We start from the raw sequence: 21,487 nt of genomic DNA on the forward strand, positions 1-21,487 counted from the left end.
AATTACTTTTTCACACAAGGGAATTGGGTGTTGCATAAATGTGTTAATTCAATAAATAAAATAAGTATACATTTTTGCTGTTATTTGTAAACTCAGGTTCCCTTTATCTAATATTATGTTTTGCTTGAAGATCTGATAACATTCAGTATAAAAGATATCCAAAAATATATCAAATCAGAAAGGGGGCAAATACTTTTTCACGGCACTGTATGTTCCATTATTTGTCATTGAGAGATTCTATATTTGCATTGCACATCCATAATACCAAATGTTTCTATAGGCCATGAACAAGATAAAAAGTATACAGTTTCAGGTTGAGTAATCATGAACAATATCATCACTGAGATGCCCTAATGAATGGTGAATGGGACAAAGGCACCATGGCCAGCTTTACTGCAAGGGAAGGGAAACAGACAGTCACCACATGGCAGTTAGATTTCAATACCTTAGAGTGAAAGCTAGGCAGACCATTGGGTAATACTGTTATAAATTGCATGGCTGTGTGCTTGATTTTATACCTGTCAGCAAAGGTTGTGGCAGAAAAAGCCGAATCCACTAATTTGAAGGGCTGACCACATACATTTGTATATACTGTATAGTGTACTTTTATCGAAATGCATAACAAGCCATTATTATTTGATGCTACTAGAGTGCTATTTTATTTCTGAACACAAAGAAAACAGTGTTAGTGCTCATCCCACATATACCACTGTACATGTACAGTATATACTACTGTATATAGCATTTCTTAGCATTTTGTTCTCCCCTTTTTCTTTAGCCAATTTTGGTCTTTAATACAGGGTCAATAGTTGACAGTTCTATGATCTTTGAAGCATGTTGGTTGTACAGTAGCTACATCAGGGGTACCACATTCACAGTAAACTTGTGCATGTAAGTTTGCTTTCAGAGACCATTCGTGATTGATGCCACAAAGTCCATATGATCCATCCAAATGTGACCCTCCACCAGAGAGACTGTGATGTCATCACTCCCAGGCCATCAGCAGCTTGGTGAATGGGACAAAGGCACCATGGCCAGGCTTGCTGCAAGGGAAGGGAAACAGACAGTCACCACATGGCAGTTAAATTGCAATAGCTTAGAGTAAAAACTAGGCAGACCATTGAGTAATACAACACACTGTTATAAAAATATCCCTACTAAATATAATCTTTCCCGATAAAGAAAATACATACACTACATGACCAAAAGTATGTGGGCACCTGCTCGTTAAACATCTTATTCCAAAATCATGGGCATTAATATGGAGTTGGTACCCTCTTTGCTGCTATAACAGCTTCCACTCTTATAGGAAGGCTTTTCACTAGATGTTGGAACATTGCTGTGGGGACTTGCTTCCATTCAGGTTGGGCACTGATGTTGGGCGATTAGGCCTGGCTCGTAGTCACCGTTCCAATTCATCCCAAAGGTGTTCGATGGGGTTGAGGTCAGGGCTCTGTGCAGGCCAGTCAAGTTCTTCCACATTGATCTCAACAAACCATTTCTGTATGGACCTCGCTTTGTGCACGGGGGCATTGTCATGCTGAAACAGGAAAGGTCCTTCCCCAAACTGTTGCCACAAAGTCCAGAATCGTCTAGAATGTCATTGTATGCTGTAGCTGTCACGATCGTCTGAAGAAGCGGACCAATACGCAGCGCGTGGAGTGAACATGATGACTTTATTTAATCAAAGCAACCACGAAAACAAATAAACGAATGACGATAGTGAAGTCCACAGTTACAAAGACTGAAACAAGGAACAAAAACCCACAACCCCAAGGTGAAAACACACAGTATAAATATGGCTCCCAATCAGAGATAACGAGCCGACAGCTGACACTCGTTACCTCCGATTGGGAGTCATCGACCAAACATAGAAAACGACAACCTAGACACCCAACATAGAACAAAAACACATAGACTGCACACACCCTGGCTCAACATAATGAGTCCCAGAACCAGGGTGTGACAGTACCCCCCCCTAAAGGCGCGGACTGCGACCGCGCCTCAAAACCCCCAAACAGGGGAGGGCTGGGCGGGCATACCTCCTCGGTGGCGGTTCTGGCTCCGGCCTAGACCACCACCCCACCATAGTCACTACCCGCTTACGTAGCCTCCTCCAAATGACCACCCTCCACCTTAACCCCACTAGATTAAGGGCCAGCACCGGACTAAGGGGCAGCACCAGGATAAGGAGCAGCACCAGGATAAGGAGCAGCACCAGGATAAGGGGCAGCACCGGACTAAGGGGCAGCACCAGGCTAAGGGGCAGCACCGAACTAAGGGGCAGTACCGGACTAAGGGGCAGCACCAGGATAAGGGGCAGCACCGGGCTAAGGGACAGCACCGGACTCACTGGCGGATCCTGGCTGGCTGGCTCTGGCGGATCCTGGCTGGACGGCTCTGGCGGATCCTGGCTGAACGGCTCATGGCTGGCTGAAGGATCTGGCTGCTCATGGCTGGCTGACGGATCTGGCTGCTCATGGCTGGCTGACGGATCTGGCTGCTCATGGCTGGCCGACGGATCTGGCTGCTCATGGCTGGCCGACGGATCTGGCTGCTCATGGCTGGCCGACGGATCTGGCTGCTCATGGCTGGCCGACGGATCTGGCTGCTCATGGCTGGCCGACGGATCTGGCTGCTCATGGCTGGCCGACGGATCTGGCTGCTCATGGCTGGCCGACGGATCTGGCTGCTCATGGCTGGCTGACGAATCTGGCTGCTCATGGCAGGCTGACGGATCTGGCTGATCCTGTCTGGCCGAAGGCTCTGGCTGATCCTGTCTGGCGGAAGGCTCTGGCTGATCCGGTCTGGCGGAAGGCTCTGGCTGATCCTGTCTGGCGGAAGGCTCTGGCTGATCCTGTCTGGCGGAAGGCTCTGGCTGATCCTGTCTGGCGGAAGGCTCTGACTGATCCTGTCTGGCGGAAGGCTCTGGCTGATCCTGTCTGGCGGAAGGCTTTAGCGGCTCCGGTCTGGCGGACGGCTCTGAAGGCTCATGGCAGACGGGCGGCTTATGCAGCGCTTGGCAGACGGACAGTTCAGACGGCGTTGGGCAGACAGGCAGTTCAGGCGCCGTTGGGCAGACGGGCAGTTCAGGCGCCGTTGGGCAGACGGGCAGTTCAGGTGCCGTTGGGCAGACGGGCAGTTCAGGCGCCGCTGGGCAGACGGGCAGTTCAGGCGCCGTTGGGCAGACGGGCAGTTCAGGCGCCGTTGGGCAGACGGGCAGTTCAGGCGCCGTTGGGCAGACGGCAGACTCTGGCCGGGCGACGCGCACCGTAGACTTGGTGCGGGTGGCAGGAACAGGCCGGACCGGGCTGGCGACGCGCACCGTAGACTTGGTGCGGGTGGCAGGAACAGGCCGGACCGGGCTGGCGACGCACACCGTAGACTTGGTGCGGGTGGCAGGAACAGGCCGGACCGGGCTGGCGACGCGCACCGTAGACTTGGTGCGGGTGGCAGGAACAGGCCGGACCGGGCTGGCGACGCGCACCGTAGACTTGGTGCGGGTGGCAGGAACAGGCCGGACCGGGCTGGCGACGCACACCGTAGACTTGGTGCGGGTGGCAGGAACAGGCCGGACCGGGCTGGCGACGCACACCGTAGACTTGGTGCGGGTGGCAGGAACAGGCCGGACCGGGCTGGCGACGCACACCGTAGGTTTGGTACGTGGAGCAGGAACCGGCCGGGCTGGGCTGGCGACGCACACCGTAGGTTCTGTGCGTGGAGCAGGAACAGGCCGGGCTGGGCTGGCGACGCACACCGTAGGTTCTGTGCGTGGAGCAGGAACAGGCCGGGCTGGGCTGACGACGTACACCGTAGGCTTAGTACGTGGAGCAGGAACCGGCCGGGCTGGGCTGGCGACGCACACCGTAGGTTCTGTGCGTGGAGCAGGAACAGGCCGGGCTGGGCTGGCGACGCACCCCGTAGGTTCTGTGCGTGGAGCAGGAACAGGCCGGGCTGGGCTGGCGACGCACACCGTAGGTTCTGTGCGTGGAGCAGGAACAGGCCGGGCTGGGCTGGCGACGCACACCGTAGGTTCTGTGCGTGGAGCAGGAACAGGCCGGGCTGGGCTGGCAACGCACACCGTAGGCCTTGTGCGAGAGGCAGGAACAGGTCGGACCGGGCTGGAGACGCGCACCGTCCCTTTGGTGCGAGGGGCCGTACCAGGCCGGACCGTACTGGGGACACACACCACTGGCTCTACCCCGGGAACTGGACCGGGCCGGACCGGACTGGATACACACCTCAGTCTCTCACGCCGTGCCTCTACATCTCCTTTCCCTCCTTTAACCAGTAGCCCCCGTAACCTGGTGGCCTCTTGAATTCGCCCCTTCTCTGCCTCCGTTAGCCCCGTCGTCCAAGCCATGTGCCCCCCCCAAAAAACTTTTTGGGGTTGCCTCTCGTCCTTCCAACGATGATGGCCCTGCTGACGCCGTTGCTCCTCTCTCGCCAGGGCCTTGATCTTCCCCCAAGGTCCCTTGCCCCCGAGCATGTCCTCCCAGGACCACGATTTGCCCACCTGGGCCATCGCCAGCCTCTCGATCTCCTTACCAGGCGCTTCCTCCCATGTCCAGCTGTCTTGCTCCTGGACACGCTGCTTGGTCCTTCTATGGTGGGTTTTTCTGTCACGATCGTCTGAAGAAGCGGACCAATACGCAGCGCGTGGAGTGAACATGATGACTTTATTTAATCAAAGCAACCACGAAAACAAATAAACGAATGACGATAGTGAAGTCCACAGTTACAAAGACTGAAACAAGGAACAAAAACCCACAACCCCAAGGTGAAAACACACAGTATAAATATGGCTCCCAATCAGAGATAACGAGCCGACAGCTGACACTCGTTACCTCCGATTGGGAGTCATCGACCAAACATAGAAAACGACAACCTAGACACCCAACATAGAACAAAAACACATAGACTGCACACACCCTGGCTCAACATAATGAGTCCCAGAACCAGGGTGTGACAGTAGCATTACGTTTTCCCTTCACTGGAACTAAGGGGCCTAGCCCGATCCATGAAAAACAGCCACAGACCATTATTCCTCCTCCACCAAACTTTACAGTTGGCACTATGCACTGGGGCAGGTAGCGTTCTCCTGGCATCCGCCAAACCCGGCGTGATTCATCACTCCAGAGAACGCATTTCCACTGCTCCAGAGTCCAATGGCAGCGAGTTTTACACCACTCCAGCCTACACTTGGCATTGCGCATGGTGATCTTAGGCATGTGCGGCTGCTCGGCCATGGAAACCAATTTCATGAAGCTCCAGACGAACAGTTCTTGTGCTGATGTTGCTTCCAGAGGCAGTTTGGAATTTGGTCGTGAGTGTTGCAACCGAGGACAGACAATTTTTACGCACTTCAGCACTCGCCGGTCCTGTTCTGTGAGCTTGTGTGGCCTACCACTTGGCGGCTGAGCCGCTGTTGTTCATAGACGTTTCCACTTCACAATAACAGCACTTACAGTTGACCGTGGCAGCTCTAGCAGGGCAGAAATTTGACGAACTGACTTGTTGCAAAGGTGGCATCCTATGACGGTGCCACGTTGAAAGTCACTGAGCTCTTCAGTAAGGCCATTCTACTGCCAATGTTTGTCTATGGAGATTGCATGGCTGTGTGCTCGATTTTATACAACTCTCAGCAACGGGTGTGGCTGAAATAGCTGAATCTACTAATTTGAAGGGCTGTCCACATACATTTGTATATATAGTGTACTTTTATCGAAATTCATAATAAGCCATTACTATTTGATGCTACAAGAGTGTTATTTTATTTCTGAACACAGAAACAAAGAAAACAGTGTTAGTGCTCATCCCACATATACCACTGTATACAGTATATACTACTGTATATAGCAATTCTTAGCATTTTGTTCTCCTCTTTTGACAAACACTCTGGCCCTCATACAACAAATCAAGCTACTCACGTTTGCTTTCAGGTTGATATTTGCATGTTCAGTCAAACAATGAAAATGTCAGCAGCACATGTTGAAGTGTGTCTTGAACACGGAACCATATTTGTTATTATTCTTTTTTCTTAAACAAAATACAAACAAGTCGGTAATGACAGTGACAAGACAACCATAAAAACGGAGGACTATGTGCAGTACATGACGATACTCAAACCGACAAACACACACGATACAACACATTTGGACAAGACAGTTATCAGCAATGCCATGGTTTAGTAGCCTAATACAAAAATAAATAAGGAAAAACGTTGTTTTCTTACACTCCATGGCATATGGATCATTTTGCCCTTATAGTAACATATGTTAATTTTCATTTATATTGTTCAATAACAATGTTGTGGACTTACTCAAGTAAATATTGCCTGGCTACCCAAATAATATACAGTACCAGTCAAAAGTTTGGACACACCTACTCATTCCAGGGGTTTTCTTTATTTTTACTATTTTCTACAATGTATAATAATAGTGAAGACATCAAACTATGAAATAACACATATGGAATAATGTAGTAACCAAAAAGTGTTAAACAAATCAAAATATTTTTTATATTTGAGATTCTTGAGCTTTGCACCTGGAATGCTCTGTCCTTTGGTCATTGCTAATGAATTGTTTAAACAGGTTGGGTGTTAGAGATGTAGAACTTTGTGAATATGAATATTTTCCCTAGCAGAAGTATTTTGTTCTTAATTGAGGGCAAATGGACATTGAGGTTGCCCAAGATGATGAGTTGGGGATTAATACATAGTTTGATGGAGTGATGGAAAAGCCAGCCTTGAACCTGTAGCTAAAATGAGCTCACTGTCAGACAGTACCAAAACAGGTGCATTATGTCCTCCTCCTCTTCATTACAGAATCTTCATTAGAGTCTTGCTCAATACCCCAAATGGAAAGCATTTTCTTTGTTAACAGCTAGCAAGAATCACACACAGCAGAGCGAGAGAGAGAGCAAGGACATGGTGCACATAAATGCACTTTTTGCTTGTGGGCGCTACCTTCAGAACTACTGGCTAACAAGTATACAAAAATACCAGAGAATCCCTAACTAAAAGGCTCTTGAGTATCTATTGATGTTTTGTATGTGAAATTGAAGACCTGCTTGCATGGTATTGGGTTGTCAAAGACATCTTCCCAATACGTTTGAAATTTGTAAGGAATTGCAGATAGGTGGTGGAAATTCAAAGTTAATTGGTATATTTCAGAGTTGATTTTAGCTTTTTGTATCCATTTGTGTTTTTTTATAGTAGGATGGCATACAGTTAAATTATGTTTTACTTTCTTAATCTTAGCTTTCCATGTGGGGGATATAGCAGACAGCAATTGAGCATACATATATGATTTGTACAAATATCCCCAAAGGTTCTACACACTGTTCCAAAATCAAACAACTTTCCATCTTTGTCCACAATGTCATTTAGAAAATAAACAATTGTTTCAAATTCATAATTATTACTTGTGTGTGTGAGGGGCCTGGAGGCACTACTACTGTAAACAACCCTTTGTTGATTGACTGACATCACCCTTATAACGACAGGATTCAGTCAGGGGCGGTGTGTTCAATAGGGCGATATGGGCGACGCACTGCCAAACGGGAAAAGGAAGGGATTTTTTTTCTAATCAATTATATCACGGCAACAGTAGTTATCAGTGTTCTAATCTGATCTGACTGCCACTAAATGTCAAATCAGGCTAAAGTCGTGCTTCAAATGGCCCCGCCCGTTTTTGGGGCGATTTCAGTCAGGTTGAAAATCGCCCAGAAGTCTCTCATAGCCTGTCATGTAAAATCTATTTTTTTCAAATTTCAAAGCTTTCAATACAATCTCTATGGGTGTCTGAGGGCTTGCACTTACGCGCTTTCGTCATACGTGACGTAACCATGAACGTAACTAAGAAAATAGCGGCTAGCAGCGTCTCTGTTGCGACCTGCAGTGTGGCGTTATCTTATGTTTTTAATTTGTACACTTAGTGGCGTTATTTTATGTTTTTAATTTGTACACTTAGTTTACAAACATTCTGCCAACCATGGATTTCCAGTGGTGGGTTTTGGACTGATCTTGTTGATCGTGAACATACCCGCTACGAACGGACTAAATAATGAAAACGCTGCTGGCAGCGGAATCCAATACAGCTGGGAGACTTGGCTGGATGACAGAGTCCCGGACAGAGAAGTGGAGCCGGCCGGCTTCACCCTGGTCAGAGCGGACCGCGATCTGACAGTCACAGGGAAAATCGATCCTGGTAAGAGAGCGACTCTGTACCCCCGACATTGAACTGCTTTCTGTGTCACTGCGACCTTACTATCTGCCCCGTGAGTTCCCCCAATTGTTTGTTATCGTTGTGTACTGTTGATAATCACAAGTTTACTGGAGAACTGAGACCAAGTAGAGACTTTGGACAGGGTGGATATGGTATAATAAAGGCAGTTTATTCAGAGGTAAAGATATCTGGAATCGCGTGCACGGACTCGTTCGTCAAACTCTTAGGGAGCTATCTGAAGAGAGCCCCGAAAACATTGTGTGCAGACATTTTATACAATAAATGATGTAGGTTGAATCTAGTAGTTCTGATCTTCTGATTGGTCCTGATGAGTTGGGCGAGGTCCCCTCCACTGTTGCATTGGCTCTGAGTCGGGTTCTCTGTCTTCAAATGTTCAGCCTAAAGAGAGGGGATTTTTGTGTGTGTGTGTGTGTGTGTTTAACAGTGATGATGTGTGTGTGTGTGTGTGTTATCAGTGATGATGTGTGTGTGTGTGTGTGTGTGTGTGTGTGTGTCCTCAGAGCAAGAACTCGTGAGTTGGAAGAACTGAGAGACCTATGGCGTGGGTGTTGTCCTTGGCCACCTGCTGACAAGGCTGACAAGATAGGACTCTTTTGTCCATTGTTATAGGATAGGAACAGCATTGATTGAAAACAAACGCCCAACACAAAATGGATTTTAGTCAGACCAAGCTATAACATTATATATTTACTACGACAGTACATTCAACCAAAAGCTAATATAACAAAGGCATCAGAGATTATAATCTGTCACAGAAACTGGAATCCATCTCCCCAGATCAGTCAATAAATGCTTCTGGTATTGACTTATATGCTGCCCCTGTCTTCATGTTGTTGCTGGACATATCTTTTTTAAAATGTGTGTAGGTCACCTAAATCATCAGAAAAATTGCCCCTCCTGAGAATTTTTTCAGGAGCCGCCACTGGATTCAGTGGATAACTTATTTAAAGTAAACGAACCCTTTTCAGTTATTACTAAAAGCACTGTTGAACCTTTTCCTGTCAGCTCTAAAATATAGAGACATCTTTATACTCCACAGCAGATATCTAGCAACTCTACCAATGTAACAATGCAGGGATGAAACATCCCGTATTTACAGAATAACTGATTCAAGACGTCAAGTTCTTGGTAAATGAAGAGAGCACTTACCATTCAAAGTAGCACTGTCCACTTTGTGTGCCATCTTGCTGCCCGTGTTCAGGTGATTCCAGCTCCACTCCCATATGGAAGTCTGTCTCCCCCTCCAGGTGGCCCAGGTAACGAACCGTGCCTGTGCTGATCCGTCCTGAGGGCAATAGGACTCGAACCCGGTGTCCCGTCTGCAGGTCCAGGGGCGAGTGAGGCACAAAGACCCGGTGTGGACCGGTGTAGCTCCTCCAGGAGCTCCCACTGGGGGGATGGAAGGTTTGCTCTTTTTAGATGACTTAAAATGAATAGGATTTAAAGGGACATTACCCTCTAAAATCAAAGTTTTTCAGACCAGACCTGGGTTCAAATACTATTTAGGGTTTCCTCAATTACTTTCAAATACATTTTGAAGTAAGGATGTTGATATTTTTTTATTTGGATATTGGAATGCATTTGAAAATACTAAAATACACAGACAGTGTACTTTCAAATACAAATACTTTAAATACGCATTTGAACCCAGGTCTGTTTGGTCCTAGGGGTGTTTGAAATAATGTATTTAGAAACAAATATTTGAAAATTGTTTCAAATAGTAGGCTATTTCTAGGATTAAAAAATACTTTCAAATACTTCAAATAGAAGTGGTTGATTTTTGCCACATTATTTTAAAATACTCAAATACAGAGAAAATAAATATTTAAATTACAAATACTTAACTGCACATGTATTTTAACCCAGGTCTGTTTGGTTATGTTTACACAGGCAGCCCAATTCTGATCTTTGTTTCACTAATTGGTCTTTTGACCAATCAGATCAGCTCTGAAAAAGATCTCATGTATTTGGTCAAAATACCAATTAGTGGAAAAAATATCAGAATTGGGATGCCTGTTTAGACACAGCGTTTCAGACCTCAAAAGTAGTCATTGTTTGTGTAGATCCAGCTATATGCCTCAACTCTAAATTAATGGAAAAGATAAGCACTGTAAATATTAAAATTACATGGTGCTTTCCATGGACCAATTTTGAGGTCTGAAAACAAGTGCCAAACATAGATTTTTAAGTTTAATGGCCTTTTGACACAGCTAGGAGCAGGTGAAGAGAAATGGCTCTACCTGGTGGCTGTAGACAGAGCAGAAATGGGTCTGGAGCCAAATGCTGAGTTCAATGAGACTTGGCTGCCAGACAAGCTGCTTTGGCATGTGTCGCCTGTTGATGACGTCCTCTCAGACCCTCTGCTTCGGTTGGAATGGCTCAAGCTGCCTGTTATTTTAAGTCATGGATAAAATTATTCTTTCCTATTGAAAACATAGATATTAAAGGGAGATTACACTTCAGAATAAACATTTGTCCAATGTTTTCAGACCTCAAAACTAGTCCAATGGTAAGATGAATACATGCTCCAAGACTTTGGTTGTGTATATCTAGCTATATACCTTAACCCCAAATGAATGGAGAAGATCAGCACTGAATAAAATCTGGAAGTAGGAAAACGCTTATCTTTTCCATTCATTTGGGATTTAAGCATATAGCTTGATCTACGCAACAAATGGCTTGTGACGTGGACCTATCTCAACACTAGTCTACTTTTGAGGTATGGAAACATCTGACAAACTTTTATGTTGGAGTGCATTGTCCCTTTAAATCCCATATTACAGCAAATCAAGCACTGTTGATTATGTGATTTACTTGAGCTGTCCTGGTCCTTTTCATCGTAAGGATGCCTGTTCTCCACCTCTGACTCGCCAAGGTCCTCAAAGCTGCCCACCTGAAGTAAGCTTCCAGGCCTGGCTACAGTCGCAGAGATCAGCTGATCAAAATAAAACAAAGTTGTCATTGAATTATTATTATGACTAAATTATGAAACACACATATTCATACACGCGCGCACACATACATGCACACACACACACACACCTGATAACGTAGGTCCTGTTGTTTTTTCTGCAGTTCCACAAACTTCCTCTCCCATGTTGCCCTCTCAAAGGTGATCTGGGTCTTGAGGGCCTGGATCTCTCGCTCAGCTTTGGACAGTCTCCTTTGCATGGTACTGCTACCATGACTTCCTGGTATTTCCTGACTTGCAGAGCCTGAAAATCAATCATCCAACACATACAGAGAACAGAATTAGAGCATTTTATTATATTATATTCTATAGCATACATAGATGAGATAATTAGAGTAGAGTCCTTTAGAACACCAATCCTATGCCAGTCTGTATCACAGTAGTCTACATTTTGTTCTGTTTTCATTATTTACTGAGGACAACCCTCATCATTACCTGTTTTTTGTTTCACTTGATGGTCGTGATCCTTCCCTGTTCTGTGAGGTTCATTGGGCATGTATTTGATTGAGTAGTATGGGCTCACCTGCATTAAACACCAATGACAGTCATACAATATTTCCAGAGCAAGAGGGTTGTGAAAGCTATAATTGTCAGATAGGACACATAGCCCATGGTTCTAGATCAGTTTGTGCTGCATAGCGAACTCATATGGTCTTTGTCATGTTTGGCAAAGAGTTGGAAAAACAGCACAAACAGATCTGCGACCAGGCTATAGGATACACACTCACCCAGAAGAACCTGCAGGTACATAACAGACCCTTGAATGTCCATGCAAACGCACACCACAGGATGTACGTCACCATGCTGTTGTAGTATCACCTCACATTGTCCTATCCTAGCTGAGAAAAGAAAGCTGTTGTTGAGGTGTGCCCATAGAAAATAATGTAACTGTGTAACTCAAACATTTTGTTGTATCTCAATCTCTATTGTGTGTTCCATAAGTAAATGTTAATCTACTGACTGGTTTATGCTATAGAGTAGACAGTGTTGTCCCCAGTGACACCAGTTTGATTATTTGAAGGTCCATGTTTGAGATTTCAACCCAGCAATTAGAATGTGAGGCTCTGAGGCTTTTAATACAGCAGTACTATTTAATAATAGAAGTTCTCTATTAAGTTGTTGGTGACATGTGTAAGGTGTGTTCTTAATTCCATGACATATAAAATCAAGTCTGATCCCTGAACTGTTTGTGCTGTCCTACTGTCATTTTTTGGTATAATGACTATATAAGTTGACAAGACACCTCAAACAGATCTGGGACCAGGCTACATGATATCAACACTGCATCCACAATTCTATCATTCGAATGATGTCTCTGTAATACAGCTAATGTTGGAGAGTCCTTCACCAAGAGCTTCAACAAACCATTACAAACAAACATGTAATAGCACTAACATGTAATATCACTAGCAATGCCCTATATAACAGAAATATAAAAGGCTAAATACAGACCTTTTCCAACAGCCAGATGGTAGGAATAAAGGTGAGGAGAATGTAAGTCAGAATGAAAATAGCTCTTCTCTTTCCAGGTCAATGCCGTCACACTCCATGGTGAATGCTAGAACACCATATAGTACCCACTGACCTGTTGCTATGTCCAGTGCCGTGAGAGTAGTGTTGCTGATGAGTAAATCTTCTTTAATCTTCTTAGTCATGCTGCGTCCCGGGCCATGTCCTTCCAGACAGCAGCTTCATTTTGCCTCCTGAGCCTGCTAATCTAAACACAGTAAGTGGGTGGTGTCATTGATACAGTTTAATGCTGTCCACTGTCAATTCCAATCATTTTACAAACTACTGACATGCTTAGGTTGTCCTAATATGGACACCGTGCAAAATAATGACCCAAATGTCAATGGCATGTGTTTGCTTTAAGCACAGATATCCTGTTACTCTGAAACCAAGCCATTTGTTTGCATATAACTTTGCATTGATGGTATTTGTTTACACAAGACATTATATTTTGCATTGTCATGGCTCTGAATGGCCATTTAAAACGAGTTGTGTTCTCTGATTCAACATCTTGCCATTTTGCATACCTTGTGCAGGATATATCTATTTTCCATCCTAATTTGTTTGCATCTGAATAGTATATGGCCTATTGTGGCACTTTTACATGAGCGAATATACCCAATCATAATACAAAATATTACAAAACAATATGCTTGAATCTCAATTTGATGGTCACATTTTCTATCCATCAAGGAGAAATTAAAGTGATAGGAATTATGATGTAATGTACTTCAACCCTGCTATCTACGTGTGATCTTTTGTATGTTTTTACACTTTCTCTGTATGTACAACACCACTTACACAGATTTACAATACAGTACAGTAAACCGGATACTGTATACACTCCTGATTTGAAAGGCTGTGTAACATTAGAAAAAACATTAGATCATAAAATATACTGTATACTAATTTCACCCATCTTCATTAGAAAATATGCATATTTTGTCCTACCACATATTGACAATGACCATCATACTTTATTTTTTCACTTTGCTTCCATTGTCAATGACAACTAGGATACCCAGGATAACACAATCATGTAATCTTGTCTCCCTTGAATAGCTCAAACAGGTTTTGCATTGAACAGGTCTCGCCTGGCTAACATAACTCAAGAAAAAGAGACAGGTCACAGGTCATTATCGTTACTAATGGTGTAGCCAAATTATTGACCTGCCTGTTGCTGAGGAGAGGTGGTGGGTTGTTGTTGTGGAGAAATATTGTTTAATGACGGATACCACTGCTTTCCGAGTGGTGACTGGTTTAGCCTGTTTCATACACATTCATTACCTGTACAGTATTTACAATAAATCCCCATTGAAATAAGTCACTCATGCTTTCATTACTTGCAACAAGAGATTTATTTACAAGTGGCCTCACACCCTCATCCCCCACTAAGGTATAATTGCTTACGCACAGCAAGCAAAAACACTCAACCTCTATTTTCCAAGGCATGTCCTTTTCTTTCAATAGCTGGACAAATGGGAGGATGTGCTGAAGCACAATGAAGGATTGTGCTTGTTGTTCTCATAAAATGGACAATAAAGTATTTACTCTATTCACTTGTGAATAATCTCTTTAATGGTATAGCATCATTATCCATTATTATTACAGTAACTATGACTTACTTTTCCCTGTTTCAAGTGAAAATGTGAGGCTTCTCTTGCCCTTGTAGAGTTGCCAGATGATACATTTTCCACCAGACTGTCTGGTTTTTAAAGAGTTTGTACAGTGTTCGGTCGGTGGTGCAACATTTTAAATCTGGAAACCCTATTGCCTGATAGAGTTGACTCCTCTCACTATTATGAAACACAGACAAGCAGGGTGAAGTAAACGTAATCTGTATAAGAGAGTTATCATCACAGCTCAGTAATGCACAGTGTATGCCTACCTCATTTGACTATTGGCTTATTGGTGACGCTGTTATTATTGTTGTCTTTTACACCGAGGCAATATTTTGCGTGTTAATACTTGGTGATAACAGATGAAAATGCCAGCTGAGACAAAATATAAAGGAAACAAAAAACAAACATATAACAAATGTAAATTAAACATATATAACAAACATAACAAATGTAAAGGAAACAACACATATGGTGTGTTGGAATCAAATGTAAAGCATGTTTATATCACATATCCTTGTGATTTCAATAGGTTGGTGTGGGGATTTCCACACACACACACAAAAACGTTTTCTTAACCTTTTTCATTTACACAATAAGTTTAACCATGAAAACTAACATGGAATGGATTTGTGCAGAGAATTGTACGTGATTGGAGTGTGTACAATTCCATGAGGGAACTAAAAGCTATACCAGCCTATATGTGTCTTTTCTTTCACGGGTTCTTCACATAAAATGTTCAGGTTTATTAGGAGGGATTTTTCGTCACCTGAGTGGCCCAGGTGCCTTTGTGTGGTGCCCAGGTTAGGTATTCCACATTCCAAGAGCCACAATGCCACAAAGAGGTAATTGTTGTCAAGAGGGTTTATTCCTGACAGGGGGGGGGGGATTTCACATTGTGTTGGGGGATTTCACATTGTGTTGAACAGAGACCAGAAGGTTCCCCAAAATCACCTCACCAGTATGGGAATTATCTCACAAGAAACCCATGAGCCAGCAAGGACTTCACAACAATCCTGTAAGTGCTTTTATTTTCTGACAAACATCTTTAATATGTAGTTTTATACAGTAGATGAGTGCTTTGAAGGGCTTTTGAAAGGCCTTAACACTCCTTCGGTTGGTACTGTAATATGAGCTGGTGATTTGCCTTGGAACACCGAGATTGAAGTTAACACTGTGTTATGTAATTGGAGGTTTCTGTTAAGTTGTAGAAGATTGTGGGAACATTTTGTTTGGAAAAGAAAAGGAAAATGAGGTGATAAGTAAATAAAGAGAGGAGGAGATGTATGATTTTTATAAGATTATTTTGGGTGGCAGATGTTAATGATATCATATAACTATTGTATCACTTTGCTCCATTTAATGTATTTGACATTTTTCATAAATGTGTCTGATTACATGACCATCTGTCAACTGGCCAGCGCACTCGAGATTTGGTCCTGGTTCCCGAGATTATAGGTGTGTATTGAGTTAGCGGGCTGGAAGTTTACCCTAATTTGGTCTCTGGGCCCTTGTATGGTAGTTTAGACCCACCCACCCAGCTCTCTGCCTGTAGTCTCCTCCTCTCTGATAGTTGTGACTAGTAATTGAGTGGGTGTGCAGGTGAGAGTTTCCACTTAATAGGTTGCCTCTCCTGTGCTGTCACTAGGAAGAACAGAGGGTAGTGACACTGGGAGAAAAGGAGAGCGGGAGAGAGGGAGAGAGAGAGGCTCTACACTTCATCCACAGCTGATGCAGCCAGTTTCATCCTCAGACTTTTGCTCAAAGCTACACACGGGTAAGCGTTTGTTGTTGTTTTTACGGAAAACATTGTTAAACATTTGTTAGTGTGATTTTGTGCCATTAGCTGCTCATCTCAGGCTGATTAAGTTCAACAAGGAGGGTTGCCATGGTTGCTTAAAGATGATAGAGTAGAGAATAATGTTGCTTAGGTTTACTTCACAACAATAAATATACGGTTAGGTTACTGGCATCGAATGCTTTCATATTTTCACATAGTACAGTGCCTTCTGAAAGTATTAAACTGAGATTATTTTGTCCCTGGCCTACACACAATACCCCATAATGTCAAAGTGGAATTCGTATTTTTGAAATTTTTACAAATTAATTAAAAATGAAAAGCTAAAATGTCTTGAGTCAATAAGTATTCAACCCCTTTTTTATGGCAATCTTAAATAAGTTCAGGAGTAAAAATGTGCTTAACAAGTCACATAATAAGTTGCATGGACTCTGTGTGCGATAATAGTGTTTAACCTGATTTTTGGATGACTACCTCATCTCTGTACCTCACGCATACAGTCGAGCAGTGAATTTCAAACACAGATTGAACCACAAAGACCAGGGAGGTTTTCCAATGCCTCGCAAAGAAGGGCAGCTATTGGTAGATGGGTAAAAAAAGCAGACATTGAATATCCCTTTGAGCACGGTGAAGTATTTAATTACACTTTGGATGATGAATCAATACAACCAGTCACTACAAAGATACAGGCGTCCTTCCTAATTCAGGGAAACCGCTCAGGGTATTCAACATGGTGTCTTTAAAACAGTTACAGAGTTTAATGGTTGTGATAGGAGAAAACTGAGGATGGATCAACAACATTGTAGTTACTCCACAATACTAACCTAATTGACAGAGTGAAAAGAAGGAAGCTTACAGAATAAAAATATTCCAAAATATGCATCCTGTTTGCAATAAGGCACTAAAGTAAAACTGCAAAAAGTGTGGCAAAGAAATTAACTTTTTGTCCTGAATACAAAGCCTTATGATTTTGGCAAGTCCAACACATCACTAAGTAGCAGAGTTGTGGACTCGAGTCACATGACTTGGACTGGAGTCTGACTTAAGACACACATTTGAGACTTGACTTGATAGAACATTTAATAACTTGAGACTTGACTTGGACTTGGAGCTTTAAGACTTGATACTTAACTTTGACTTGAGACTGATGATTAAAAATGATCTGGCCAGGTTTTGTAACGTTTTGTCACTCATTTTGTGGCACTGAGTCTCTATGGATTCCTCTCCACACAGCTAGAGACAGTAGCTGCAGCATCTCCCTTGCAGAAAAACGTGCAACAGATTGGCTAGTGAAACGCACACTCGGGCCTCTGATTGGACCAGCAAACTGTCAATCAACACAGGTCGGCTGAGCTAGCGAACAGATTGCTGATTTGCTGTACTGCCATATGATCGGGTGCAGCGCAAACGTCAAATTGTAGGAAGAGAGGATTGCCATAATAAATAAATATGCACCTGCAAAAATTGTTTGATGATCAAGAATATTAACTGTTTACTTTGCAAGCTCACCACAATTGGGCATCAAGCAACAATTGCTAGCATAAGCCCACTGGTCTTTTGGTATGTCAAAATTGATTGAAATTGATAATTTACTGATGAAGCTTGCATTTGGAATTTGTTGTTAAAATTAATTATTAGCCAACTGTAGAGAAGATGCACCATAGATGCTTCTTTCCACTTGCGCTCTCCAAACTCCCAACAGTCGAGAGCACTTTGTTATCTTGTTGAAATGTTTGCTGTTGCTTTCACACGTTTAAATGCATATGTGGCAAATCTATATTCCATCTAAACCTACAATAATTGCTAGAGTTTCGTTATTATTGCAACACTTAGACGTTTCTGTTTCATGTTTGATACGATACATTTTAATTTACCATTTCTTACCCTCTGAGTGGGCGCGATGTTTATTGTTTACATGAACGTTCGCAAGACTCCTGAGGTAGAAGTTATGTTTATTTAATTCAATGTATGGTTGGTTTCCTTTGTTCATATTTACTGGGTTATGTCGGAGTTCCGCTTGTCTGTGACCTACGCATAGAGAATGATAGAGTTCTCTAGTGGCCAAAAGGCCGTTTAGCATGGGTAGTGTCATTGAGGACTTCCACCATTTTAATGTAGTCAACTGGGTTGGACTTCAAACGTCATTGGCTGATCCCTCCTGGTGACCCTGTTGGAGTCATGTCCAACCGGGTCATCAGGGGTATCAGCCAATCATGAAGAAGAAAATTGACTACTACAAAATGGAGATTTCCTCAATAGCGCTGTCCTGCTCCCCATGCTGTCACAGACACTAAAATAGCACAGATACAAAGATGAGTCCTCTATCTATCTCTACGGTCCTATGACTGTAGTTCTGGTTGTGCGTGATAGTTCCACATGCCTCAGTGCAAATAGAAATGCCCCACACTTTGGAGTCAGTACGTTGAATAAGAGAAAATGATTGTTCCATGTATAAATGGTGATGAAATGTCATTAAGTCTCATTAAGACGAATGTACCTATGTAACAATGGATATGGAAATTGCCTTTTACATTGTAGAACCAGTTTATTGGTTGTAATTGCCAATTTGGTAATTGAATGGTAGTGTGAAGAGCCAAGTGCTAATATATCCTGTTAGTCAGATTCGATTTGCTTTCTCAAGCAGAGGCTGTGCAGTCTTACCCTCTACCTGTGTCCGTTCAGATAGGCCAGGTTAAGCCTGATACTGATGCTATTGCCCGTGTATATTTGAACAATCTACTTGTATATTTCACCATTGGATCACTAAGACCTGTAAATAAATCTACACTCTGAGCACGTCAACCTGCCTTGCCTTCTGCTTATTTCATGTCCTTGACTGCTACAAGGTCCCTATTTTACAATTACAAAATTAAAATGTGTTGTAGACAAAATAATGAAAAGGGTTGTCTGGTAGACTCAACAAATAGGCAAATATTTGTAGTTGAACAAGTCATTGCATGTATAGATTTTTTTTACTTGACTTGAGACTTGACTTGAAAAACGTGTGACTACTCGACTTGACTTGCTTTTAGAATGCAGGAGTTGGACTTAACTCGAGACTAGCCATGCTTTCCAACAGACACTGGAAGACAAATTCACCTTTCAGCAGGACAATAACCTAAAACACAAGGCTAAATATACACTGGAGTTGCTTACCAAGACGACATTGAATGTTCCTGAGTGGCCTCCTTACAGTTTTGTCTTAAATTGGCTTGAATCTATGGCAAGACATGAAAATGTCTGTTTAGCAATGATCAACAACCCATTTGACAGAGTTTGAAAAGATGCCAAAGGTGATTCTAACATGTGTTGACTCAGGGGGTTGAATACTTATCTAATCAAGATACTGTATATTAGTGTGTATTCTTTTTTTCTATTTTCTATTTTTTTTAAACAAATGTTAGAATTTTCCTTTAACTTTGACATTACAGAGTATAGATCATTGACAGAAAACTACTATTAAATCCATTTTAATCCCACTTTGTAACCCAAGAAAATAAAAAATAAAAAAAGTTAAGCAGTGTGAATACTTTCAGAAGGCACAGTGTATTTATAGTATGCTTGTGTCACAATTAATGTAACATTTTACAGTGGTTTTATCTAAAACCCTCACTGCATGATTTGTTATTTTAATTGGACTGTGTGTAGGTTAAAATCCCAACACCTTTTTCTAAATATAAGCCTTTGTACAGACATACAGTATCTAGAAACCAGTGGCATTCAAATATGCGGTGATTTAATATAATTTAACATTCCCTATTTCATATTCTAACTCTTGACAGTTTCCCACACTTACAGTACAGTGTAGTGACTTACATGGCATCATCCAAGTCAGCAGCTAATGCTGACTCAATGTGATAATTAGCCATGTGAGGTACTGCACGAGGATGTGGCACCTGACTACACAACCTTGAATACACAATATATGACATTTGATATACTTTAAGTAATATTAGCTTTCTCCTTTACACACACACATATAACTAGGCCTACTTTTTCTAAACGGGGCTATTGGTCACTGTTTGGCCCTCAGTATCCAGGGTGGTGAGCCCAAAGGAGACTGTGTGGTTGGTTCCTAGGGAGGGATGAAAAACATGCCGTGCTTAGTGCTATTGCCCCGGGGACATCACGAGGAACAAACATTTTAATTGTGTTCATGGCTGAACGGCTGCTAACCGACACTACAGAACAAAATCATACCATTTGATGCCACACGTATTTGTCTGATGATTTTGGCAATGGTCAATATTGTAATTTACCAGCCACAATGTGGTTGTGAGTGGATGGTCGTTTTACTGTTCAACATCTATTTTCTATACCAATGAAACAATAAACCCATATATAACAATATATTCCACTCATTATCTGAATTTCATTGATACACTGAAACCTGCTTAATTTTGTCAAGCAGAGAGACAGGTCATACTGTATCAGTTGACAAGTCACATAGAAAAGGTGATCTTGTACAAAGTTGCATGGGGCAGAAATGGGCATTCACACACAGTGCTACACAAATACCTTTTTACTGTAGGCTACTGCTTTACAATACATTCTACCCCTATATCTGATCATTTATTTTACTTATGTACTGTATAAGGATACTGCAACTGATTAAAAAAATTGTTTTGATGCAAACTTTGCCGCCAAGTTATAGCTAAATACTGAATGGAAAATGGTATTTACCATTATTTTGAATTCCAAAATCGGGCGCTGCGACCACTACAAACCATAATCAGATCAGTTTCCCCATAGAACAACTAGGGAAGTGTTTGCAGAGGCGCCCTCAGATAGATGATGGCATAAGATCAAAGGATAAGTCCAGGTGGGACTTAATAAATGGCCATGTGTAAACAGTCTGAACGCTCTACCGAATCTGACATAGGTTGTGTGTCAACAACAAAGGCATAATAGACCTATGGATTTGGGTCTTTACTTATTTGGTTGGCGGTATTACTTTTCTCCTCTTTATGCTCCAGGTAGCATTATTCAATAGTCAGGTAACCACGATCCTACAAGACAATAAGGAACCTTTATATCACAATGTTCAGGGTGTCACATTTCACAGTTTCTCAGTTAATTTCTAAATGTAAGATCTTCTGTGCCTAAGTCCTAATGTAGCAGTGTTAATCGTTAAAGGGACACAATCATTCTTTTATATTTGTTTAAGATTATAGGGGGTCATTTTCTTAGGAACATTTCTTCTTATCGTTTGTACAAAAACACCATTCTCACATACTGTATGTACTGTAGATACTGGTATGGAGCTGGAGATAATGCATATCATGTTAAAACATATTGAAGTGTCCATTTAATGTACTGGGTCTAAATTAACTCATCATGA

Source organism: Coregonus lavaretus (genome assembly GCF_964263955.1).
Source record: "Coregonus lavaretus genome assembly, chromosome: 13".
Classification (NCBI taxonomy): domain Eukaryota; kingdom Metazoa; phylum Chordata; class Actinopteri; order Salmoniformes; family Salmonidae; genus Coregonus; species Coregonus lavaretus.